The sequence below is a fragment of the Perognathus longimembris genome, chromosome 1 (assembly GCF_023159225.1).
Source record: "Perognathus longimembris pacificus isolate PPM17 chromosome 1, ASM2315922v1, whole genome shotgun sequence".
NCBI lineage: Eukaryota > Metazoa > Chordata > Mammalia > Rodentia > Heteromyidae > Perognathus > Perognathus longimembris.
In genome coordinates this window covers 109,377,303-109,403,691 of record NC_063161.1, presented here as the reverse complement: position 1 = coordinate 109,403,691, position 26,389 = coordinate 109,377,303, and the positions used below count along the sequence as shown (strand labels likewise).

At 44.7% G+C, this 26,389-nt stretch overlaps 1 protein-coding gene across 3 annotated transcripts in view; it reads right to left on the bottom strand.

Moving 5' to 3' along the window:
- Positions 1-3,081, bottom strand: part of Kdm4c (lysine demethylase 4C) — a 314,587-nt gene extending 311,506 nt beyond the window's left edge. The window contains exon 1 of one of the 3 annotated variants that reach the window (XM_048347291.1): positions 2,876-3,081. The gene's annotated coding sequence lies outside the window, so the exon portion shown is untranslated. The remainder of the gene's footprint in view (positions 1-2,875) is intronic. The other 2 variants (XM_048347179.1, XM_048347255.1) reach the window with 2 other exon arrangements.
- Positions 3,082-26,389: the final 23,308 nt, after the last annotated feature.

The following is a 26,389-nucleotide window of genomic DNA, read 5'->3' as shown; positions in this document are numbered from 1 at the left end:
ATTGAGAGATCTGTAGTAGACCCTGAACTTAAAGACCATATGGGATGTACCTGTTAGGCCCCTAATAAATATATAATAAATATACCAGTACACAGAGAAGAACCAAGAGCAATATGAAGAACAGCTGCTAATAGGAAAGGATGATACTAATGACACCCAGGGAAAAAAACCACAGTGCCACAGGACCATACCCCCACGGAGATTTCTGGTCTCTGGGGAAGTAGACTTGGTAGTAGAGAAGAGAAAGGTCTACCGGCCCCTTCAGGGCCTCAGAAGTGTCTCCCTCAAGACTAACTATATTTCCTAACTCATTCATTCATTTATTCTACTACTAACTAGGTATAGCTAAGAGTTAAAAAAAAAATTGTCCAAACTGGACAACAGTGGATCAGGCCTGTAATACTAGCTACTCAGTAAACTGAGATCCGAGGATCATGGTTCAAGGCAGCAACAGGAGAGTCCATGAGACTCATATCCAATTAACTAGCAGAAAACCAGAAGTGGCATTATGGCTCCAGTGGTAGAGCACTAGCCTTGAGCTGAAGACCTCAGGGACAGTGCCCAGGCCGAGTTTAAGCCTCAGGACTGAACAAACAAACAAACAAAAAAGCCCTCAGATGATTTTTTTTCTCTTCATTTTAGTGAAAGAGAAGATGGATTTTGTTGTTGCTGTTTTGTTTGAGGTATTTAGGTTTGGTTTGGTTTTGCATAGTTACATGTATATACTTAAAATCATCGGATTACACTTTTTTATTTTTGGTTTCTCAAGAGAGGGTCTGCCAAGGAGCAGAGAGAGGCCTTGACCTTGTGATTTAGTCTCCAGAGTGCTGAAGTTTAAGTAAGGTATGGGCCACCAAACCTATATATTTTAAAGAGGTGAGCTTTTTCTCAGTAAAACTGGTTTTTCATTGTTGTTGTTTTAAGAAAGAGGGAAAGATATTTTGAGCACCCCAGATTTGGTTACTTCCTCAGATAATGAACAGGCAATAACAACAAGTTATTGTTCTCAAGACTGTAGCATCCTAAATAGGAGAAAAGCCATTGCAGGCATTTACAAAGCAACAGGCAGGGAAAGGGAAAGGACTGAGTACCCCCCACCAGTACCCAATCTACCCTACCCTGGAAGATGCTGGAAAGAAAACACAATTTACCAGATTTTCATCACTACATTGAAACTTAAATCCAAGAAAGACTTCCTTCTATTCCTGTCCCACTTCTAGTTTTTTTTTAATGTATTTGTGCATATGCAATAGTTACATTTATCTTACTTTATTGGGGGAAAAGGGTAGGGATTGAACCCAAGCTCCTCATGCTAACTACCATGCTTCATCTACCACTGGGCACAATCTCAACCCATAAAACGTGTATTTTTAACTTCATTAAAGTCTACTAATAAAATAAAACAAGCCTCTGATTCAAATTTTATTTTGAATTATCAAACTTATAGTGTTCTAAAAATTACGTACAAACTTCTCCTAACTAAAAACCCAAACTGTGTAAACTGCTCCAAAACAAGCATAGCAGGTTTTGACACCAGTATAAGAGATAGGAAATTTTTAATGCAGATGGCAAACAACGGACTGATAGCAACATAGTAGAGATGAACTTTTAAAACTTAAAGCCACTAGGTAGCTAGGCGCTGTGGTTCACACCTATAACTACTTACTAGGGAGGCTGGGTTACAGGGCAAGGAAAAAATAAAGTCACTACTTTTTAACCACAACCCTTCGAAATTAGAATATCAGAAACCGTTGCCATAGAAACAATAAAGCCAAATATGTATATATTCAAACTCAAGTGGGTGAAAGTTAGTGCAACACGAAGTAGACCGAGTCTATCAGAGGCTTTCCCTGATAATAGTCAGTAAACCTACAAATTCTAACCTACGCTTAAAAAAAAAACACAAAAAACCTGCTTCATAAATCACCGCATGTAGGTAATTGATGAAGTGAAAAAAAAAAAAAACAGTTTGCTCGGTGATCTCCGGAAGGAAGAACCCCTCCCGAGAATGGCCCACAACGCAAACCCGCCAAGCAGCGCAGACTACCGGGGCGCAGCTAAGGGCGGGCGGGGGATGGGGGTGGGGGTGGAGGTGGGGGGCTGGCTCCCACCCCACCAGGAAAGCACCCAGCTGGTTTCACTGGCTGAACTCGGAGCAAAAACCCAAGTTGCAGCCCAGAAACCCGGCCTGCCTGCATTCCAATTCCACCCCACGCCACGTCCCGTGGCTGGCCGTCCACGCGCCCCGATCCAGGTCGCATTTATTAAGCACCCACTGTCTACCCTGCATCAAGTCTCCTCGAGGCATGGCAGAAGAAACGACCCCAAGCAGGAGGAAAGGAAAAGGCAAAGGCCAGCTGCGAAGGCCGAGGGCACGTTCGAATTCCCGGGCTGGCAGCGTGCGCCCGGGGCTACAGGGAGCGGCCCCCACCGCGGGGTCCCGGCGGTCTCGGGGACAGGAGGGCCCGAGGGAGCGCACCAGGCCAGGCCTGCCAGGAGCGCTCCGCGGAGACGGCGAGGGGCGGGAGGCGGAGAGGGGTCCGTCCGCGCTCCGATCACCCGCGCCTTCCCGTCCCGTGGAACTCGACCCCCGACTCCGACCGCGGGAGAACGAGGCGCGCGGGGACCGAACCCCGAAAGAGCTGGAGCAGGCTGTCACTGCCTCCTCCCTCCCCCGCGACCATGGCCGCCCGCCCCGATCCTGACAGTCGCAGCGGGCGGAGCGCCGGTGCCCCGGCACCTCCACTCCCCCCCCGGACGCCCGCGCCTCACGCCGCCCCGCGCGGAAGGGGGCAGACCGTCCGGGCCCTTTCCCCTCTTCCCCGAGAACCCCATTTCTCCCCTCCCCACCCCGGACTACGGAAAAAGCGGTTACCTGAGGCGCAGTGGAGGCGGGGACACGACCCGGAGGAGAAGGGAGACGGCGGCCCTCCCGCCCAGGGCGATTTGGAAAATTTGGAAGACTTGTTCCGCACAGGGTGACAGCTGTTCGCTGCGCACGCGCGCGGAGAACCCGACGATCACTCCGCCGCTCGACACCCTCCCACTGAGGGCGGAGGGGGGGGGGGAGGAGGACGGGCAGCGCGAAGGCGCGCGCGCGCCGCGCAGGCCGGCTCTCCCAGCGTGGGGCGCGCGCGCCGTCACGTGACCGCCGGGGCCCGGCGCTCACCGAGTCACGTGAACTCGCAAACAGCTTAAAGGTGCCGGGCACCTTTCTTCCCCGGCGCTCAGCTTTTCCGCGCTATGCTTCAGCGTTGGAGCGTGGCAACCCGTCTTTTGATTAAAGAGATGAGCTTGCCCCCTTCTACCCTCCTCGGCCCCCTCTTCCGGACCGAAAACCCTGCCAGCGTGCAAGGCAGGTGCACAACCACGTCCACTGGGTTCCCACCGGGCTGGCCCTGCTGTAGTCCACGCGCCTCACGTCGTCCCAAGCAGCAGTGCCAGCCTATGGCCGCCTCCCGGACTCCGACGTCAGAGTGGCGTTACCATGGGTGGGGCCTCGAAATACCCAGCTGAGTCGGGCGAGGAAGTCCAGTTCAGCGATGCCACCGGCTTGTGCCCATCTTCCGTGGCTCCAATAGGAGGACTCCTGGCCCCGAGGCCCTTGGGAACTAACTGGACACCTGAATTACAGCGGCTTGGAGTGTAGGTGCACCTGGGCAACCCAGAACTTACATCTGAGTTAGTTTGCTACCTGTGGCTCAATGGAAATTCTTGTTTCCCACAGTGTCAGAGGAAAACACATACACCTTAAGCCCTTCTACTGCCAAAGACAGGTGGCTTTTGCAAAGCTGAACTTTTTAAGTTCTCAAAGAGTTTCTAGGTTCCTTGTAGAAGCAACCGTTGAGCAGATCTTGCACCAGTGAGCAAAACTGGGCCATCATTTCCTATACTGAGGTGATTTTTTGTTTTGTTGTGGTGGTGGTGGTGGTGATGGTTGATTGTGGGGCTTGAGCTCGGTCTGAGTGCTGTCCCTGAGCAGGTGGGCTCAAGGCTAACGATCCACCACTTTGAGCCACAGCTCCACTTAGAGATTTTGAGTGGTTAACTGGAGATGAGAGTCTCAGTGCCACTTTTCTGCCTGGGCTGCCTTAGAACCTTAGATCTCAGCCTCTTGAGAAGCTAGGATCACAGGTGTGAGCCACCTGCGTCTGGATCTTTTTGTTATGTTTTTAGTGCCAGTCCTGGGGTTTGAACTGAGGGCTTGAGCACTGCCCCTGAGCTGCTTTACCTCAAGGCTCAAAAGCTGCTTTTGCTACCAGCACTCTCCCATTAGAGACACAGGGCCACTTCTGAATTTTTCTGTGTATGTGGGACTGAGGAATCAAGCCCAGGGTTTCATGCATGCTAGGCAAGCACTCTACCACTAAGCCACATCCCCAGCCCACTTCCAACTTTTTTGAGTAGTTTATTGGAGATATGAGTCTGACAGACTTTCCCTCCTGGGCTGGCCTTTTATCATGATTCTTAGATCTCAACCTCCAGAGTAGCTAGGATTACAGGCAGGAGCCACCAGTCTCCTGCTCTTAATGCCTTTAGGTTTCTAGTGTTTATTTTATGTAGCCTCTACATACATTCCTATGTCCTGTTGACAGGATTTTTCAAAAGAGTTCTTAGTTCAGGAAGCTTCTGTTGATCTTCTGAAGCCCTCTCAAGAATTTGTTTTGTTTTGTCTTGCTTTTATTTGTTTAGGTTGTTTTTTTTTTTTTTCCTGTTCTGTTGTTTTGTTTTGGGACAAGGGCAAGCTGGGTAGCCCAGCCTGGTTGGGGAGTAAAATTGAATAAACTGAACCCAGAATCTTGGCATTATCATGAAAATAGTTTGCTATATTTGATTTCTGGAACAACTTGCTAGTAACACAGCCTCAGTTTGCCAAGGTGATGGGAGTGCCCTGGGGAGGTGGCCAACCAACACTGTAGTTTGTCCTGAAAAGGAGTCTCCTTTAAAAGAAAGAGCAGAATATACCAGAAAACTAAAACTTACGTGCTGGGGTTAACTTTCATCTGAAAGGAGAAAAACACAAGACAGCCAGGAGTGGAAGCACAAGTCTATAACAGCAGTAGCATTCAGAGTTTCCAGAGAAAATAAGAGTGATTTCACCATTGCCCTCAAGACTAATGTAATCAGACCTGTAATCTTGAGTTTTTATATTTTTGGTAGTCTTACAATATAATATACTAATATGATTTACACTGATAGATCCCTGACAACCACTTTTAAGCATGTTAAAAGATCCCTGAGACCAAGAAGTTGAGAACTATTCCGTTCAGACAGTATAAAGACAGTATAAGGGTACTGGTGGTTCATACCTGTAATACTAGCTGTCAGGAGGCTGAGATTTAAAGATCAGGAAAGTTTGTGAGATTTTTATCTCCAATTAACCAGAAAATGCCAGAATTGTAACTATGGTTTATCTGAGAATCCTAGACTATCTGCTGCCAGGGACCCACCTTCCCTGAAGCTACAGCATCATCCATGAATGTCTCCTAGCCTTAGAATCTAGGCTCTGCTTCCTCCTTGCTCAGTGTAGGCTCTGGCAGGTATTGCTTCCTACTAAAAGTTAATTTTTTTAAATCTCATCTGATGGATAGCATTTATTAATGTATTCACACCTGGAGAAATATCCTTGCCGATATTTTTCATTTGCACACACCACTTTCCAGAAGTTTCATAATGTCAGATAGTGTAGCCTAGACTATTGCAAGCATATTCCTGAGAGGCATTTTGGCAAAAGAGGAACTTTATTTGGTAGTTTCAATTTATGCTCTTCCTATATTACTAAGCTTTCTTTAACAGATTGCTTCTAAACATCAACAGGTAGAGGAATGCCCCTGTTGAATCACCTGTATTTCCATTGTTACACTGGCCTAGTCCTATTTATCTTTGTCCTAGGAGCCATTTCTTGCTAAGGAGACATACAGATATTACCCCCTTCACATTCACCAAACTGTATGCTAGGGGTTCCTGGTTGACAAAACTATTACTTTTTCAAGGCGGTCCCACGGGAATTAAATCATGAATGTTTGAACTCAGAACCTAGGCACTGTCCCTGAGCTTTTTCACTCAAATTTAGTCACAGTGTGACTTCCAGTTTTCTGGTGATTAGTTGAAGAGTCTTACATGAAGTGTTGCTGTGGCTCAAGTGGTAAAGTGCTAGCCTTGAACAAAAAAAAGCTTAGGGATGGTGCCCTGAGTTCAAGCCCCATGACCACCACCACCAACAACAAAAGTAGGGCTGGGAATGTGGCCTAGTGGTAGGGTGCTTGTGAAGCCCTGGGCTCAATTCCTCAGCACCACATATATAGAAAAAGCCAGAGGGGGCACTGTGGCTCAAGTGGTAGAGTGCTAGCCTTGAGCAAAAAGAAGCCAAGAACAGTGCTCAGGTCCTGAGTTCAAGCCCCAGAACTGGCAAAAAAAAAAAAGTATATACCTTTGGGTCTGGGAATGTGGCTTAGTGGTAGAGTCCTTGCCTAGCATGCATGAAGTCCTGGGTTCGATTTCTCAGTACCACATAAACAGAAAAGGCCAGAGATGGTTCTGTGGCTCAAGTGGTAGCGCTAGCCTTGAGCACAGAGAGGCTCAAGGACAGAGCCTAGGCCTTGAATTCAAGCCCTAGGATCTGCATAAAGAAAAAGAAAGTCTTACAGACTTTCTGCCCAGGCTGGCTTCAAACTGCAATCTTCAGCTCTCAGCCACCTGAGTAGCTAGGATTTTAGGTGTGAGCCACCCATGTCCAGCATTACTTAACTCTTGTGTTTTTGACTGGGTGCACCTGAACAAAGTCCATCCAGGTCTGATCCTGAGTATATTTCCTGAAGAGCTGAGATGATAGGCACACAATGTCATACCCAGATTATTGGTTGAGATAAGGTCTCGTTTTGCCCTGGATTGCCTTAAAACAAAATCCTTTCTCTGAGCAGATGCCTGTGGCTCACACCTGTCCCTCAGTTGTAAACACTAAATCTAGGTCTAAAAAGTAAAAATGAGGGCTGGGGATATGGCCTAGTGGCAAGAGTGCCTGCTTCATATACATGAGGCCCTGGGTTCGATTCCCCAGCACCACATATACAGAAAATGGCCAGAAGTTGCACTGTGACTCAAGTGGTAGAGTGCTAGCCTTGAGCAAAAGGAAGCCAGGCACAGTGCTCAGGCCCTGAGTCCAAGCCCCAGGACTGTCAAAAAAAAAAAAAAAAAAAAAGTAAAAATGAAACTAAACTGGCAGAAAACAATTGCAGGTTTCAGGAGACGGAAAAAAATGATGTTGACAAAGAGTTACTCCAAATGAAAATAAGGATTCAATCAGATTAAGCAATAGAGCTGCTAGATAATTAATCCTCTTAAGTAGAGCTAATGAAATTGGGTCAACAGGCATGGTTTGTAGGTGGTGGAGAGATGCAGCCATTTTAGTGGCAACAGAATGGCACTTTGGGGCTATGTCTAACTTGCATTCCTCCGTCATCAGCATCCCGCACAATCCAGGACTAGAGGTAGACAGTGAATTCACATCTATTACTGAGTCAAAGATCAACAAGTCTTAATTAGCATGTGTAATTTAATCTCACAATTCTCTTCGTTTTGTGGTTTACAATAGGAAGCTAGAACAAAGGACAGCACAAGATTTGTGCTTTGAGGAATCTGTAGCCAGTCAAGTTCACTTGACCTTTGGGGGTTGGCAACTAAAGGATTCATTAACATGAAATCTTCAAGCCTAACTACTTACAAAGCAACAGCATTACTCATACAACCTATGTAAACTCTAGCAAAGGTCAGATAAATGGGAAAGCTGGTTGACCTTTGGAATCTCTATAACAACAGCCCCATGCCCAACAAAATATTTTTTTTTAAGTTAAGTATAGCTGAGGGTATGGCTCAAACGCTAAAGTCTTCTTTAGAAAGCATGAAGAAACAGGGCCATCATAACAAAAACAGCCTGGTATTGGTATAAAAACAGATCGGAAGACCAATGGATTAGAATTGAAGATCCAGAAATAAAAGCGCACTCTTACAGTCAGCTGATATTCGACAAAGGAGCTAAAGACGTACAATGGAATAAGCATAGCCTCTTCAACTACTGGTGCTGGGAGAACTGGGCAGCTATATGCAGAAAACTCGAAGTAGACCCAAGCCTATCACCATGCACCAAGACCAACTCAAAATGGATCAAGGACCTCAATATCAGACCTGAATCCTTGAAATTACTGAAGGACAGAGTAGGAAAGAGGCTAGAACTTATAGGCACAGGAAGGAACTTCCTTAATATAGTCCTAGGGGCACAACAAATAGGGGAGAGACTCGACAAATGGGACTACTACAAATTAAAAAGTTTCTGCAGGGCTGGGGATATGGCCTAGTGGCAAGAGAGCTTGCCTCGTATACATGAGGCCCTGGGTTCGATTCCCCAGCACCACATATACAGAAAACGGCCAGAAGTGGTGCTGTGGCTCAAGTGGCAGAGTGCTAGCCTTGAGCAAAAGGAAGCCAGGGACAGTGCTCAGGCCCTGAGTCCAAGGCCCAGGACTGGCCAAAAAAAAAAAGTTTCTGCACAGCTAAGGACATAGCCACCAAAACAGAAAGACAGCCAACCATATGGGAAAGGATCTTTACCAGCACAGCAACAGACAAAGGCGTAATATCTGTCATTTACAGAGAACTCAAAAAACTAAGCCCCTCCAAGCCCAATAAACCAATTAGGAAATGGGCAAAGGAGCTAAGGAGAGACTTCACAAGAGAAGAAATAAAAATGGCAAAGAAACATATGAGGAAATGTTCAACATCCCTGGTAGTAAAGGAAATGCAAATAAAAACAACCCTGAGATACCACTTCACCCCAGTTAGAATGGCCTATACTCTGAATTCAGGCAACAACAAATGCTGGAGGGGGTGCGGGGAAAGAGGAACCCTTCTCCATTGTTGGTGAGAGTGCAAATTAATACAACCACTTTGGAGAACAGTATGGAGGTTTCTCAAAAAGCTCAATATAGACCTACCCTATGACCCAGCCATACCACTCCTAGGCATCTATCCTAAACAGCAAGTCCCAAGATATCAAAAAGACATTTGTACTTCCATGTTTATTGCGGCACAATTCACAATAGCCAAAAAATGGAAACAACCCAGATGCCCCTCCACAGATGAATGGATCCAAAAAATATGGTACCTTTACACAATGGAATACTACATAGCGATTAGGAATGGTGAAATATTGTTATTTGCAGGGAAATGGTCAGAACTCGAACAAATAATGTTGAGCGAGACAAGCCTAGAACACAGAAAACAAAGGGGCATGATCTCCCTGATATATGACTGTTAAGAAAGGGAGACGGAGAAACAGTAGAGACCAGGTCTGTGAAACCAAAAACTTCTTGTCAAATGGTATTTCCCACAGGATTGGGGCAGCGACCCAACAGTATGTAACTAAAACCAAACAACTACTCAACATATATAAAGGTCAAAAATCGACCTCTCAGTGGAATACAATAGCTCAAAAGCTATGTATGTACGTTCATATAAGACTACTGTCAACATATTGTCTGATATTGACATTACATTTAAAGCCCTAGGCGAATTTTCTTGGGCTTGGCCACGTGGCTACTGTATATGTTCCTGATACATTGTATATTGTATATATGTCTACCTGACCTAGAGAAGGGAAAAAAAAATCAGGGCATAAGATATCACAAGAAATGTACACACTGCCCTACTATGTAACTGTACCCTTTTTGCACAACACCTTGTCAAAAATTTGTGTTCAATAAATAAATAAATAAATAAAAGAATCTACCCAGAAAGCAAAAAGGACTTGGATTTAGCCCCCAGCACCATCAAAAAGAAAGAAGAAAGCTAAAAAGAGATATTCTTTGGATAGTAGCTATACAGCCTATTTTATTTTTCCTTTTCAATTACCTGTGTTTTAATTTTTAATATCAAGTATGTTTTTCTTAAAACAAAACGTACTGTAAAGAATTAGAGGACCGGGAATGTGTTTTAGTGGTAGAGTGCTTGCCTAGCATGTATGAAGCCCTGGTTCAATTCCTCAGCACCACATAAATAGAAAAAGCTGGAAGTGGCACTGTGGCTCAAGTGGTAGAGTGCTAGCCTTGAGTAAAAGAAGCTCAGCAACAGTGCCCAGGCCCTGAGTTCAAGCACTAGAACTGGCACACAACACACACACACACACATACACACACACACACGTATTAGAGATATAGGGTATGAGGTATAGCTCAGTGGTAGAATACCTGGCTTGTAATCACAAGATTCAAGGTTTAAACCACAGTATTATTTTAAAAAATTAGAAATGTGGGGAGGCGGCCACTGGCTTCTTCCTCCCTCCATCCTTCTTTCAGAAGAGCGCTGGGACTGACTGGGAGTGAAAGCCTAGAGGAGCACTGTATTGGGATGATGGCATCCCCGTTCACTGGTGTGTGGAAGGAGCAAAGGGAATGTCTTCCTTCTCTTTGTTGGTGGCCTCGTGGGAAGTGGCTTGTCACGATTCACAGGATCCTCTGAACATTGAAGATGTAACTGTGAATTTCACCCCCAAAGAGTGGGACTTAATGAACACAGCCCAGAGGAAGCTGTGGAGAGATGTGATGTCAGAGGTTGCCTGTCTGCTGGAGTCCATTGGCATTTCCATTCCACATGGCAAAGATGGCTGTCTTTACATACAACAAGTCAGCGGTAAGGTCCACGTGACCCCGTCAGTGCAGAAATCTCTTTATCTGCAAGACTCACTTGACAGGAATGACTCGACAGAAACGAAGACTCACAGCTCTTCATTGACACAGAGTTTGCTAAAGGATGCAGAAGACATCTCCAGTGTTAGTCTACACCGGGGAGAGAACCAGCATGAATATTCACGTACTGCTGAGCACCTGGAACACAAAGAAATTGATCATCTAAATGGCAATGGCATTATGAAGAAGTCATTAGACATTAGACAATGCAGTGCGTCTCTCGAGGAAAACAGACAGCATGACTGTCGTCTATGTGCTAAAGTCTTTGTTGAGACCAATGAACGCTGTAAACACAATGTAACTCACACTGGCTGAAAATCACATGGTTGTAGTTTGTGTAGGACAGCCTTTGTTCCTTCAAATTCCAGTTACCATACGACTGCACACGGTGGAGTCAACGCATGTGAGGATAGTGACCTGGGGCATGTACTTCGTCAACCCAGGGAGCTCAGTTGGCAGGATGGAGAAGACACTAGACAGGAAGGTGATGAAAGCCACCTGTGTGCTACCCCCTCCATTCAGCCAAGTCACTTCCAGCAGCAGGAGGACATGCCCACTGGAGGAGCAGATGAAGGTCCCCTCTGTGTGTGGGAAGCAGTCACTCAGCCATCTCATCCTGGAAATCAGGAAGGAGCACATACCGGAGAGAAAGCACAGGTGTGTCCTTCCAGTGGGGAAGCCTCCCAAAGGCCAAGTGACCTTAAGACACATAACAGAACATACACTGAAGAGAAAGGGCATGAATGTCACGTCTGTGGGAAAGCTTTCAAATGGCCAAGTCACTTTAAGAGACATAGCACAGTGCACACTGGAGAGAAAAACCTATGAATGTTGCACATGTGGGAAAGCCTTCACTCTGCAATCTTCTCGTGCCACACATGAGAGAATACACACTGGAAAGAAGCCCTATGAGTGTCGCTCCTGTGGGAAAGCCTTCGCTGTGTCATCTCACCATGCCACACATGAGAGGTTACACACAGGAGAAAAATCCTATAAATGTCACATCTATGGGAAAGCCTTCAGTCTGTCATCTCACCATGCCAGACATGAGAGAATAAACACTGGAGAGAAGGCCGGTTAGTGTCACTTCTGTGAGAAAGTTTTCACTTTGGGCTCCAGCCTTTTTCACCTAAGAAATTACACACTAGAGAAAAAATGATGTGTGTCATCAGTGAGTGAAATCATTCTGTATCTCATTTAAACCTTGCCAGGATGAGAAATGAGAGCAATCACACAAATGCAACCTGTGTGTGAAGGTTTTGGTACACCCTGTAACCTTAGAAAGTAAGAGCAATCCTCCCGGAGGGAGAACTCAGGAGTCTCATCTGTGTGGGAAAGTCTTCAGTCAATTAACTCATCTAAGACAACACCAGAAGACATATACTAGACAGAAACCACCGGTAGACACCATCTTTGTGAGAGGCTTTAGGCTTGACTATCCATGGGTAAGAAAGACTATGAACATCACAGCTCTGGGAAAGCCTTCAGTCATCATGGACGGTTGGCTCCCTCAAAGAACAAACAGCGGAGAGAAACCGTGAGTGTCACTCGTGAGAAAGCTGTGAACTTATCTACTCCTCTTATACAGAATCAAACGATGTGCACTGATGAGAATCCACAAGAACATTTTTCAAGTTAGAAATCCTTCTGTCTATAGTCAGCCCTTCAATGTAATGTGGGAATACAAAACAGAAAGATTATAGCTGTGTAGGGTATTATATCCTGCTTGTATGTTATGCACATAAGAACTATGACTGACTCAACCTTTAGTGTAAATTTAAATATGATGAACTAGAACCAGAAAAGCCACCTAGAGACCCAAATTCAGTTTGGCAAGTCAGTCCCTATGCACAAACACATTTAAAGATGTATGTGTGTAATCTACTTGGATTCTAGCAAATGTAGGAGTCTGTAGTTACAATGTTAGTTTCAAATACCCTAAGGGCCTTAGGGGGAAGGAAACTCCTAATCCATCCATAACGGAGAAATCTTTCCATCTAAAAAAAAAAAAAAAAAAAAAAAAAAGAAATGTGACCTCTCAGTGGATCACAATAGTTCAAAAGCTATGTATGTATGTTCATATAAGACAAGGATAAGCAAACTCTGTTGTTGACGTTACACTTAAAGTCCTAGGTGAATTTCCTTTGGCGTAGGACATGTGGCTACTATATATGTTTTTGGTACACTGTGTATTGTATATATGTCTACCTGACCTAGGGAAGGGAAAGAAAAACAGGGTGTAAGATATCACAAGAAATGTACACACTGCCCCATTATGTAACTATACCTTTTGCACAACACCTTGTCAAAAAAAATTTAAATTAATAAATAAAAAATTAAATTAAATTTAAAAAAGAAAAAAAAAGCAAACGAAACAAAAAAAAAAAGCATGAAGAAAACCCTGAATTCAAGCCCTAGTACCATAAAAAAGAAAGTACAAATGTAATTCTATTTTTCTTTTCTAATTTTGATTAGTGGAAATTTCAAACCTCATGTCCATGAGGGAATCCTGATGACCACAGCATTTGTTTCCAGTCAGGTGTAATTTTACAAAGCCTACACTAGATGGCAGATTTCAAACAATTCTCTGGACTGTGACAGGATTTTCTGTAATCCTGGAGCCCAGCAAATTGATACAGAAGGTGGAATCTTTAGGTTTCTCTTTGTGGGTGAGGGTTGAAATGTTCTATGGAGTGCCAGACTTTGAAGTCAGACCCCACTTTGCCACACAAACCCCACTTTACCACGTGAACCTGAGATAAGCAGGGTGTGAGCAAACCCAGGACAAGCTTATTAGGGCCCAGCAGGTCTAGAACTCTAACCACTGGGAATGCTTAACTCTGACTGCCCCCAGAATGCCTCAAGCCCTGAGCCAATCAGATTTGTACCTGTGTCCTAATCTTGCTTGCTTGAACACCTGATTGTTGTAACTTTGTTTTTTGCCTTTATAAGCCCTATGTAATCACAGCTCGAGGCTTCCTCCTAACCTCCGCTGTGTCAGTGTAGATAGGACGAGGCCCAAGTTGCAGCTCGCTTGAATAAAGCCTTGCCTTGCTTTTGCATTTTGGAATGTCTGAGTCTCGGTGGCCTTCTTGGTGGTCATTTCGCGACTTGGCACAACATTTGGGGGCTCATCCGGGATAGCCCCAGAGACCCCTGAGACCCCAGACTCCGAAGGTAAGGAAACAGCGCTGTTCATTTGTCTTGTCCTGTAATTTGTCTGTTTCTCTGTTTTGCTTTTGCTTATTTCTTAAAGGGGTTGTTGAAGGGGTTGTCGAAGCAGACGCACTTACTCAGCAATCCTGGGGAGACTGGGGGGCGCCCCAGACTCTCCACCCTTGATAGTTGGGTCCACTTGGGTCCACTCCTTCTGCACCCTTGCGGGAGGTTGTGAGACAACTTAGGTCTGCTCCTGCTGCTTCTAGCTTGCAGGAGGAGGCTTGTGGGCCAACCTGGGAGATCTCTAACTCATAGCTTTTTTTTTTTTTTGGCCAGTCCTGGGCCTTGGACTCAGGGCTTGAGCACTGTCCCTGGCTTCTTCCCGCTCAAGGCTAGCACTCTGCCACTTGAGCCACAGCGCCGCTTCTGGCCGTTTTCTGTATATGTGGTGCTGGGGAATCGAACCTAGGGCCTCGTGTATCCAAGGCAGGCACTCTTGCCACTAGGCTATATCCCCAGCCCCTCTAACTCATAGCTTTTCTTATTCTCAGGCCTGTGTGTTGTATTGTTATAATTGTTTTTTTGTAGCCTTTTGAGCTAAACATCTTATCAGAGCTATGGGTAACATTCTATCTTGGGGACCTCCATCTAGCCCCCTAGATTTGACCCTAGCTCACTGGAGGGAGGTCAAGGAGATAGCTCAGAACTGAGGTGTGGCCCGTAAGGAGGAAAATCACCCTGTGCAAGTCAGAATGGTCCATCCTTGAGAGAGCTTGAGGTGAGCCTTGACATAGTTAAGATCAGGACTTTACAAAGCCTAATCGACGCCCCTCGTTCAGGCTATCTAGACCAGATTTCTTATATAGACACCTGGATGGAACTAGTTGACAGGGACACTCCAGCTTGGGTTCAGCCTTTCTTACCGACTCCCTCCTCCACTCCTTCCCCTACCCCAATATTCACGGGGTGACAAGAGAGAAACCAAGAGGGAAGAGAAGAAATTGTACCCACCTGTCCTCCAGGGAGGAAGTGTGGAGGAGGAAATATTTCCCCCTCCATACTCCCCACTCCAGTTACAAGAGGACTCTGAGGAAAATGTTTCAGCTGTGCCCTCTGCTCTGGAGGGGCCCGCCCAGTCAGCCGCCGACAGGGGCAGACACGGGGCCAGCCCAAGCCATCCGCAGGTGGCAGGGAGTGACCGCACCGCGCAGCGCTGTCGTCTCTGTGTTTGTAGGTCTGACGGTCTCTTTTGTGTCAAACCTGCATAGCTCATTGGAAAGATGTACAGGCGACAGCTCACATTCAGTATGAGTGTAAAAATATTTTACTAAAACTATCAAGCCCTGGAAAATGAGGCTGGAGAATGCTAAAATCATATATTAAAGGTTTTGTCTTAAAAGTTGCATGTTGCAGGAGTAAGATTGTCAAAAATATATCTTGCCACTGGAAAATGTACGGCCGATGTTTATTTTGCGTGCTTTAAGATCTTTTGAATATGTATGTGTGTGTGCATGTGTGAGTGTGAACATATTCAAGACTGTTAGTATGATGTAAAACTGAGTGAGTTTAAGTTTAAATTCAAATGGTCATCAAGTTTGGGCATTACCAAATGCTTTAAATGATTATTGCATTGTTTTAAAGAGGAACTATAGTTAAAAAATGTTTAATTAAAAAATCAGAGCTAAGTGTCAGAAATATGGATGTAAAAGGATATATATTAAACTAATGGGGATAGAAGTAAACTCTCATTAACTCTATGTATGTAGGAAGAAATGGCAAAATGGGCCAATGTTTCTCACTAATATATTGGAAAGCTGAATGGATAAGTATTTCTAATTGTAATTCTTTTTTTTTTTTTTGGCCAGTCCTGGGCCTTGGACTCAGGGCCCGAGCACTGTCCCTGGCTTCTTCCCGCTCAAGGCTAGCACTCTGCCACTTGAGCCACAGCGCCGCTTCTGGCCATTTTCTGTATATGTGGTGCTGGGGAATTGAACCTAGGGCCTCGTGTATCCGAGGCAGGCATTCTTGCCACTAGGCTATATCCCCAGCCCTGTAATTCTTGCATTAAGAAAAAATTGTCATTTGAGTTAAGCCTCAGAGTTTTTCCAATGCAGATAAAAGCCAAAGTGTTAGTGTTAAAGCAGAGGTTAGTAAAAAGGCTTTGGAAATCAAGAATACATTTATAGGGCTGGGGATATAGCCTAGTGGCAAGAGTGCTTGCCTCGGATACACGAGGCCCTAGGTTCGATTCCCCAGCACTACATATACAGAAAACGGCCAGAAGCGGCGCTGTGGCTCAAGTGGCAGAGTGCTAGCCTTGAGCGGGAAGAAGCCAGGGACAGTGCTCAGGCCCTGAGTCCAAGGCCCAGGACTGGCCAAAAAAAAAAAAAAAAAAAGAATACATTTATAAGAAATTTGGAAGTAAAATTGTCCTAAATGATTATTGTAAAGTGAGAAAAGGAGAATTATGGCTACCAAAATGTTTAATTGCCATTCCAGTTTCTCTGTAGGTTTTTTGTAACAGTTTCCAGCAGGCCCAAAGAGGATAGGTGATTCCTACAAGTTTGTCAAGATCTAACATTGGCCCTTAATAAGTTCCAGGTAAGAGCACGCTTCAAAACTACTTCTGTGTGGACCACTTTGTTGCTTTAATTGGAGTAAAGTGGCCTCTTGTAAGACTCACTGATCTGAAATATGCAGTTCGAAGCCAGCCCAGACAGAGAAAGGTGCCTGTGAGAGACTTGTCTCTAATCAGCCAGCAGAGTGCTGGGAATGGAGTTGTGTGGAGCTCAAAGTGGTAGGGTGCTAGTCTTGAGCTGGAGAGCTGAGGGACAGCACTCAGGCCCTGAGTCCAAGTCCAGTGGAAAGTCACTCCTCCTGGGACAAAAGTGATAGAGCATCCAGAGGCAGGAAGGCACTGCTTGGATGGCAGAGATGGTGTCAGATCCTAGAGTCACTCCTGTTTGGCCTTTCAAAAGTTAATTAAAGCCGGGAAGTCCTAGAAGAATAGTTCGTAAGCATGCCTTTCTAATGCCCATGTCTGTCTACTGGGCAGGAACTTGCCAGTCATCTGTGATAGTGGTTAGTAAGGGTAAGTTTGTCAAATGAGAGGATAGTTTAAAATCCCAACCCCGGGGTTGGGGATATAGCCTAGCGGCAAGAGTGCCTGCCTCGGATACACGAGGCCCTAGGTTTGATTCCCCAGCACCACATATACAGAAAATGGCCAGAAGCGGCGCTGTGGCTCAAGTGGCAGAGTGCTAGCCTTGAGCGGGAAGAAGCCAGGGACAGTGCTCAGGCCCTGAGTCCAATGCCCAGGACTGGCCAAAAAAAAAATAATAATAATAAAATAAAATAAAATAAAATCCCAACCCCCACATCTACTCAAAGCTCTGACTGGCAGTGAGAATTTTAAGCTGATACATCTGTTCAGGAAAGAAAGCTTGTAGACCTGAGATTGTGTCCTTATTGAGATCTGCTAAAGGCCTGCAAAGGTAATTTTTTTTAGGTCATCAGAGATCAGTTCCCCAGCCAGTCAGGAAAAAGCTTTTACAAACTAGAATGTTAAAAGGCACAAATTTGTAAACCTGAAGTCACCTATCTGGGCTTCATATTAAAAGAGGGCAAGCGTTGGCTGTCAGATGCATGTAAAGAGACTGTGCTGAAAATCCCTGTGCCTAAGTCAGCCAGACAAGTCAGAGTTCCTGGGAACAGCAGGCTTTTGCCAGCTATGGATACCTGGGTTTGCTGAGATGGCCAAGCTTCTATATGAAGCCATCAAAAAACTCCCAGAATTTTATTGGACTGAGCAGATGCATAAAGCCTTTGAGGCAATCTAGAAAAGCCTTCTGGAAGCCCCTGCCTTAGGCCTACTTGACATGAATACCAAGAGAGGGGGCTACTGACAGCCAAAGGAAAGGCCATTAGAAACAAGCAGGAGATTTTAAGCCTCATCCGGGCCCTATGGGAACCAGCAAAGATTGACATTATGCACTGTCCGGGTCATCAAAAGGGAGTTGATTCGGTGACTAGAGGGAATAATCTGGCCGACCAGGCAGCTAAGGAAGCAGCCCTTCAGCCCAGAGAAGTATTGACTCTAGTAGACCCAGAGCCACGAGCTTTGCCTCCTGTGCCCCAGTATTCCCAAGAAGACTTGGAGTGGATAAAGAAAATTCCCATGGCCCACAAAACCCCGGACAGAGAAGATTGGTGGAAAACTTGTGAAGGGAAACTTATCTTGCCACAAGGGCTGGGTAAGGGGATCCTTAAGAGAATTCACCAAGCTTCTCACATGGGAATCCGAAAAATGCAGGACTTGCTCCGACACTCCAAGGTGAAAATTAGACAGATCAACTTATTAAAAATATTGTTAGGGCTGGGGATATGGCCTAGTGGCAAGAGTGCTTGCCTCGTATACATGAGGCCCTGGGTTCGATTCCCCAGCACCACATATACAGAAAATGGCCAGAAGTGGCACTGTGACTCAAGTGGCAGAGTGCTAGCCTTGAGCAAGAAGAAGCCAGGGACAGTGCTCATGCCCTGAGTCCAAGGCCCAGGACTGGCAAAAAATTAAAAAAATTAAAAATTAAAAAAAAATAAAATAAAAATAGTTAAAAATTGTGAGGCCTGTCAGCTCACCAATGCCCCCAATCAACCAGTTACTAAAGGAGCCTCCGTGGGGATAGGCCAAGCGTGTATTGGGAAGTAGATTTCACAGAAATTAAACCTGGAAAAATTTGGATACAAATATTTGCTAGTTTTTGTAAATACCTTTTCAGGATGGGTTGAAGCTTATCCAACAAAGCATGAGACGGCGAATGTAGTGGCTAAGAAGATCCTGGAAGAAATCCTACCCAGGTATGGTTTCCCATCCACCATTGGGTCGGACAACGGACCGGCCTTCGTCTCAAAAGTAAGTCAGGGAATAGCCGCTGCACTGGGAACGGACTGGAAATTGCATTGTGCTTATAGACCCCAGAGTTCAGGACAGGTAGAGAGAATGAATTGGACTCTAAAAGAGACCTTAACTAAATTGGCCTTAGAGACTGGAACAGACTGGGTGTCACTCCTTCCTTTTGCTCTGCTTAGAGTAAGAAATTCTCCCTATCAGCTTGGCTTTACTCCTTTTGAAATAATGTACGGGTACCCACCGCCCATTATCCCTAGCCTTCAGACTGAATTGCTTGCTGATTTGGATGATGCTGAATTTTTGTGTAAACTTGATTATTTGCAGCTCGTGCACAAGAATATGTGGCCCCAACTTAAGGCATTATATGATTCTGCTTCTGTCCCTACCCCCCATTTATTCAAACCAGGGGACTGGGTGTTCATCCGGAGGGATAACCCTAGAACCATGGTGGAAGGGACCCTACATAGTGCTACTGACTACTCCCACTGCCCTCAAGGTAGACGGCATCGCCACTTGGGTCCATTGCTCCCACGCCAGGCTAGCTGACCCCTTTGCCCTGGACAACAACTACCGTGGTGGAACGTGGAAGGTCTCCAAGCACCCAACTCAGCCGCTTCGCCTTCGCCTCAAGAAAAGAAAGTTAAACTGAATATTGTTATAATTTTTTTTTGCCTTCTTTCCTTGCTACCCTGGCTAATGTTGATGTTATTTTGGCAGCTCACTCCAAAGTGGGGTGACCCCCTTATTTTAGCAACTAGCAGGAATCCTGTAAAGTCCCATGCAAGCAAGAAGGCATTGGTAGTTTGGGGCTTGCTCAGGAATACGGGTATAATTTCCAGTTTGGAGTAAAGCTCCTAATGGACATCTGATCCTGCAGTCCCTTGGTAAAGTATAGGTTTCTGGCCAGATAAGGTCAACGCCCCTCAGTCAGCCTGAAGAAGCTACAGAAGATGGATGATCTTCACCCATCAGCCTCCCTTTAAAACCAAGGGACCGGGCTGGGAATATGGCCTAGTGGTAGAGCGCCCACCTCGTATACATGAAGTCCTGGGTTCGATTCCCTAGCACCACATATATAGAAAATGGCCAGAAGTGGCGCTGTGGCTCAAGTGGCAGAGTGCTAGCCTTGAGCAAAAAGAAGCCAGGGACAGTGCTCAGGCCCTGAGTCCAAGGCCCAGGACTGGCAAAAAATAAAAATAAATAAAAAAATAAAACCAAGGGACCAGAGTTGTTTTTGGTTACTATTTTGGGCCCTATTGGCCCTATCATCCCCTAGACAGGTAAGCCATTGAAATGGACAGAGTGGAGCCATGATTGGCTCCCAAGGTACCAAAGAAAAAAGGGGGAAATGGAGTGCCAGACTTTGAAGTCAGACCCCACTTTACCACGCGAACCCCACTTTACCACGTGAACCTGAGATAAGCAGGCCCTGTGAGCAAACCCAGGACAAGATTATTAGGGCCCAGCCAGTCTAGAACTCTAACTGCTGGGAATGCTTAACTCTGACTGCCCCCAGAATGCCTCAAGCCCTGAGCCAATCAGATTTGTACCTGTGTCCTAATCTTGCTTGCTTGAACACCTGATTGTTGTAACTTTGTTTTTTGTCTTTATAAGCCCTGTGTAATTGCAGCTCGAGGCTTCCTCCCAACCTCCAGTGTGTCCATGTAGTTAGGACGAGGCCCGAGTTGCAGCTCGCTTGAATAAAGCCTTGCCTTGCTTTTGCATTTTAGAATGTCTGAGTCTCGGTGGCCTTCTTGGTGGTCGTTTCACGACTTGGCACAACATTCTACTGACTGAATTGTTTTGGAACCCAGTCACTAGGTAGTCAAGTACTAAGACGCAATCACCTAAGAAAGTTCAAGGGTAAGAAAAAGAGCAAATAAATACCAGGCACTAAAACCAAACAACTTGATTCCTTTCTGCAATACTTTTTTTTTTCTGCCAGTCCTGGGGATTGAACTCAGGACCTGAGCACTGTCCCTGAGTTTCTTTTGCTCAAGGCTAGCACTCTATCACTTGAGCCACAGTGCCACTTCCGGCCTTTTCTGTTTATGTGGTACAAAGGAATTGAACCCAGGGACTCATGCATAGTAAGCAAGCACTCTACCACTAAGGCACATTCCCAGCCCTCTATGAGACTCTTACCTCCACGGAAAGTGGCTCAAATGGTAGAGTGCTAGCCTGAGCAAAAAACTCAGGAACAGTACCCAGGTCCTGAGTTCAAGCCCCAGGGCTGGTGCATATATATATATTAGACCTACGTATATTAGGGAGAAAGTTCAAAAAAAGAGGAAGGAAGGAAGAAAAACAAACTTGACATCTTAGGAACAGGGAGTGGCATTATTAAAAAAAAAGTTGTTTAGCAAATGTGGATATCTGATGAGATGGCATATGTCTTGAGAAGACTGCCTCACTACTTGTAAGGAGATGGAGGGGAATTGTAGGAAACTACTCTGTGTTCAGATGATCTCACATGGATCTGTGTAAATTATAAAGGCAAGGTTTTCCCTCAAGACCTAAGTCTTTGGTAGAATGCCTTATATTCTTCCAAGATAAAGCGAGAATGGGAAGCTTGTGAGGAGCTGCTGAAAGGCCACTTCCCTGTCTTTCCTAGATTCTATCATGAGACAGTCTCATGGCCTCCTGAGTTGTGGTCAGGTATAAAATTTTCTGACTAAGGAGACTGAGATCTGAGGCTCACAGTTCAAAGCCATCCCAAGTAGCAAAGTCTAAGAGAGTTATCTCTAATTAACCACTAAAAAGCTTGGAGTTCTGGTTCAAGTGGTAGAGCACAAGCCTTGAATAAAAGAGCTAAGGGACAGTATTTAAGTCATGAATTCAAGCCCTACTACCCCCCCCCCCCCCCACAAATCAGTTGTACAAAGAGGATGGGTCGATTAAACAAATAAATTTATAAGTACAATATAACCTCTTCCATTATTCAACAAATCCTTTGTATTTGCACTAGTCAATATAGATCTAACAGTCAACTTTACGGTAGTTGCTCTATCAGATCCATGTCCAAAGAGCTGATGATCGTGTTCTGTGGTCATCAGAAGAGGCTGTTGCCTGCTGGAGTCAGCAGCTGCTGGGGGGATTTTGAGAATTCTTAGATTAAGATGCCCTACTGGCCAGCAGTCAATCTGAGTGTGACAGCAGCAATCTGCATGATGTAGATTGCATTCAAGTCCCAATTCCAACACATACACACAACCAGATTAGAGTCTCCATCCCCTGGCTCCTCTTTGCTACTTGAGAATTTCAGAAACCCAGTTTCCCAATGGATAGACATGGATAGGGAAAGAAAGAAAATTTGCCAATACTAGCATGGTCAAGTGTTCTAGACCCAAGGTTCCTTTATTACTTGACTGTGTAATTAGCAGTTCAAGTAACTGTATCAGGCTTCTTAGGCCTCATGTATTGGAACTACTGGGGCTAATTTTGGGGCTCAACTCTTACCTTGTAAATGGATTGCAATCCTCTGTGAAATAGTGTGTTCAGGTGACTATAGTACTTACCTGGAAGCTAGGTCAGGTGTACTCATTGATTCCATTGATGTTCTTTCTCAAATGGTCTCCATAGGCACTCACAAGTTTCAAGAATAGGTGTGTAATGTTGCCATAAAGTTCATCCCTATAGAGCCCAAGATTTTCAGATACTGCCAGATACTAAACAGCAAGCCAATTGACAAATATCATGAATAATATATGATAAGGTACATTTAGGGAGGGTGTTTTTAATTTGTTTTGTTTTTGTTGCCAGTCCTGGGGCGTGGACTCAGGGCCTGAGCACTGTCCCTGGCTTCTTTTTTGTTCAAGGCTAGCACTCTACCTCTTGAGCCACAGTGCCACTTCTAGCTTTATATATATATATACATATATATATACATATATATGTATATATATATATATATATATATATATATATATATATGTCGTGCTGAGGAATTGAATCCAGGGCTTCAGGTATACAAGGTGAGCACTTTACCACTAGGCCATATTCCCAGCCCTGGGGGGTGTTTTTGGAGCAAACTCCACAACTCATAACTTTGCCCTAGCAAAGTTCCCTTTACCCAATGAGCAGAGCTGACAATGAATATAGCTACAGCAGCTGAGTCCTTTTTTTTGTGTGTCAGTCCTGGGACTTGAACTCAGGGTCTGGGAACTGTCCCTGAGCTATTTTGCTTAAGGCTAGTGCTCTACCACTTGAGACTCAGCTCCACTTCTGGATTTTGGTGGTTAATTGGAGATAGAGTCTCATGGACTTTCCTGCTCAGGTTGGCTTTGAACTAAGATCCTTAGATATCAACCTCCTGAGTATCTAGGGTTACAAGTGTGAGCTTTTAGCACCTCACATCCAAACCTTCCTTATGTATAATCCCTGGACCACCCCTCAGTTTGATGATTTATGGAAAGAATTGATAAACATATAGTCATACTCAGATTTAATACAGTAAGAGAATACCGAATGAAGTCAGTAAAGAGAACAGGTACCCAGAACAGTCTAGGAGAAACAAGGAACAAGATTCCAAGAGTCTTCTTACAGCAGGGATACATACAGGACATGCTTAATCCTCCCATCCACAAATTGTGACAACACACAAATAGTCTACCAGGAGGGTTCCTTAGAGACAGTGTACAACATTTCTATTGGGGTCTCGTCAAGTAGATACCTTCTGCAGAGTGCATTACCAAATTCCAGACGCCCAGAAGGAAAGCAAGTGTTCAGTATGAACCATATTGGTTGTATGGTTTAGGCAAAATGAGCCAAAAAGATGGGAAAGCCTCCATGGTCCCAGTTCCCAGGAGCCAGCCAATAGCCAACCCAATAAGCAGACCTTTCTAATAAGGATGCCAAGACCTTCTATACTGACTCTTCATAATTATAGCACTTTTTAAATTTTAAATGCTTTTACATTATTCATATTAAGAATGTTTTAGCCTCTCAAAGTAACTTGCAAGTGTTGTGACTCATACATCCAGTTACTGAACTTAAATTATATATTTGGCTTAAGTCCAGTAGAGCGCTTAGGTTTCATGAAGGAACCTTTGAAAGATTCCTGTTACTTCAGAGACCCAGCAAAATGGTGCTACAGTTGTAGCAGAGAGAGTTTTACACAAGTGGTGTTTGAAAGGTGCAAATGAAAAGCAATGGTACCCAAGGAGAGAGAACTCCTGAACTGCCAGGAAAGAGCAAGCCTTAGAACAAGAAGGGGGAGTCTCAAGGAAAGCATGTTAGCCCTTTTCTACACAGGCTATCCCTTGGCTTGCATATTTATAGCAAAAGTATTGTCAGCAGGACACCAGGCAGCAGGATAAGGCCAACTTGGAGTCTTTGATCTCAAGTATGTCCTAAGAGTCCCTTTCACAGTCAGTTAAAACAAATCCCATTAACCCACAGACATATTTGGGAAAGCCAACTGGCTTCAGCTTTAGGTTTGTCTATTATCACTTTTTAATGTGGCCCAAGGTATGAATTCATATCTAAAAAAACTAATCAGTAAATGGAAGCCAACTTGAAGCTGTCCAGAGCCATACACCCACAAGCAGTACAATCCTGTGATACCTGTAGAAATAAAGAGATTACAATCATTGGGGCACATCAATCGGGACCTGTTCTAGGCAATGCCCTAGTACAAGGCCCTCAATGTGGCCTTCGGCTGTAGGGGTTACAGCCATTGGTTCTCAGTTCAATAATGCAATCAGTCCTTGGTTTCAGAGGCGGTCTCTGTGCCAGCCACATCCAAGCAGCTTTGTCTGTGACATCAGTTTATGAGCTTCACGAGTATGGACATCAGTTCAAACTTTGCAGAAAAGAACAGGTGACCCCTTGTGGTCAGCGTGGCCAGCTTTGAGCTTAGGCTCAGCAGTCAGTTTGAATTCCCCATGCTCACAGCAGTACAAATAGATTCCTTTGGGGAGACAGGCTTTCCAGGAACAGTTCTGAAAACCAAAGTTCATTAATGCCCTTTCCCCACCCACCACCCTAAGTACTTTTTTTGGCCAGTCCTGGGGCTTGGACTCAGGGCCTGAGCACTGTCCCTGGCTTCTTTTTGCTCAAGGCTAGCACTCTGCCACTTGAGTCACAGCGCCACTTCTGGCCATTTTCTGTATATGTGGTGCTAGGAAATTGAACTCAGGGCCTCATGTATACAAGGCAAGCACTCTTGCCACTAGGCCATATCCCCAGCCCTAGTACTTTTTTTTTTTTGAGTATGTGCCCATACTGGGGCTTTAACTCATACTCTTGCTCTTTGGCTCAAGGCTGACATTCTATCACTTGAACTATGCCTCTACTTCCAGCTTTTTACTGGTAAATTGGAGTCTCTCAGACTTTTTTCCCCAGGCTAGTTTTGAACCTCAATCCTCAGATCTTGGCCTCCTGAATATCTACTCTAGACGTGAGCTGCTGAGCGCCCAGATGTACCTGAAGTGTTTGTTTTTTTAACTCCCTTTTTGTTACAAAATCAAGTGTGTACCATTCACAACCAGAATTTATTATTTTCTAATTATTCATACTCTCATCCAGATCTTTCATCTGGAAGCGTTGCATGCAAGAGTCACAAAAATATTTTCTAACATTTTGATAAGTGTTTAACCAGAAAGACACACCATACTCATAATTAGGACAAAAATATGTTGAACATCTTAGAAATAGGTTTACAAAACTTTGTTCCTTTTGTCCTGACCATAAATCCCTGAAGCAACCTAGAAAGATCAATCCCTTTCTGGAAAGAGCTGCATCTGATAATTAATGTCTTGCTAAGGTGTGTGTACTACAAAAAAAGATGAGAGAAGTCTAGTCATCACTGTTGTAAACTGAAACTAATAAACACAAGTCAATGCCATGAGAAGAGGGTCCAAGGTCTGATCTGTCCATAGCAGGAGTCAGATAACACTTCTGCACCATAACCTCCACCAACTTGCAGCTTTTGCAGGAAACATGGTTTAGGAAGGCACATAGTCTCTGTATCAGAAACATTGAGTTAATGAGCAGTTTGATTTCAGATAGTCCTAACAGATATAATCCTTGTTTTTTTCCTCTGGGGGCATTTATTTGTAACTCAGGTGGTCCAGCCAGCATCTTTGTTGTACAGTTTAGCCCAAAGAAAGGTTTCTTAAATCTGTAGTGTTCCCATACTCCGAGTTCATTGTGTCTGTTGTTTATTTTGTCTTCTGGTTTTTGTTATTGAGCAGCAACTTTGTCATATTTGGGTTTGACCAAGTGAGTGTTCAGGCTGAAAAAACCCATACCAGAAAGTATCAGGATACAGCTTGAAGTCGGCTTTAGGCAATTAAGATCAAGATGCCACAGTGACTTTTCCTTGCAGAAACAAGCTGTGCTGCAAGGGCCATTGCCACATCCCAAGTCCAAGTGACAAGCAAAACACTCAGGAGTCCAAACTGACCAACTTGTGGTCAGTTATCTGGCTGGAAAATCATTAGTCTTTATTGATAAGACATCTGATTACAAAAACAAGATTAGTGATTTAACTCAGTGGCTGAGCACTTGTCTAGCAAGTAAGAGTCCCTGTGTTTAGTCTTCACCAAGAACAAACAAACACACACACTAGTGTATATATGCA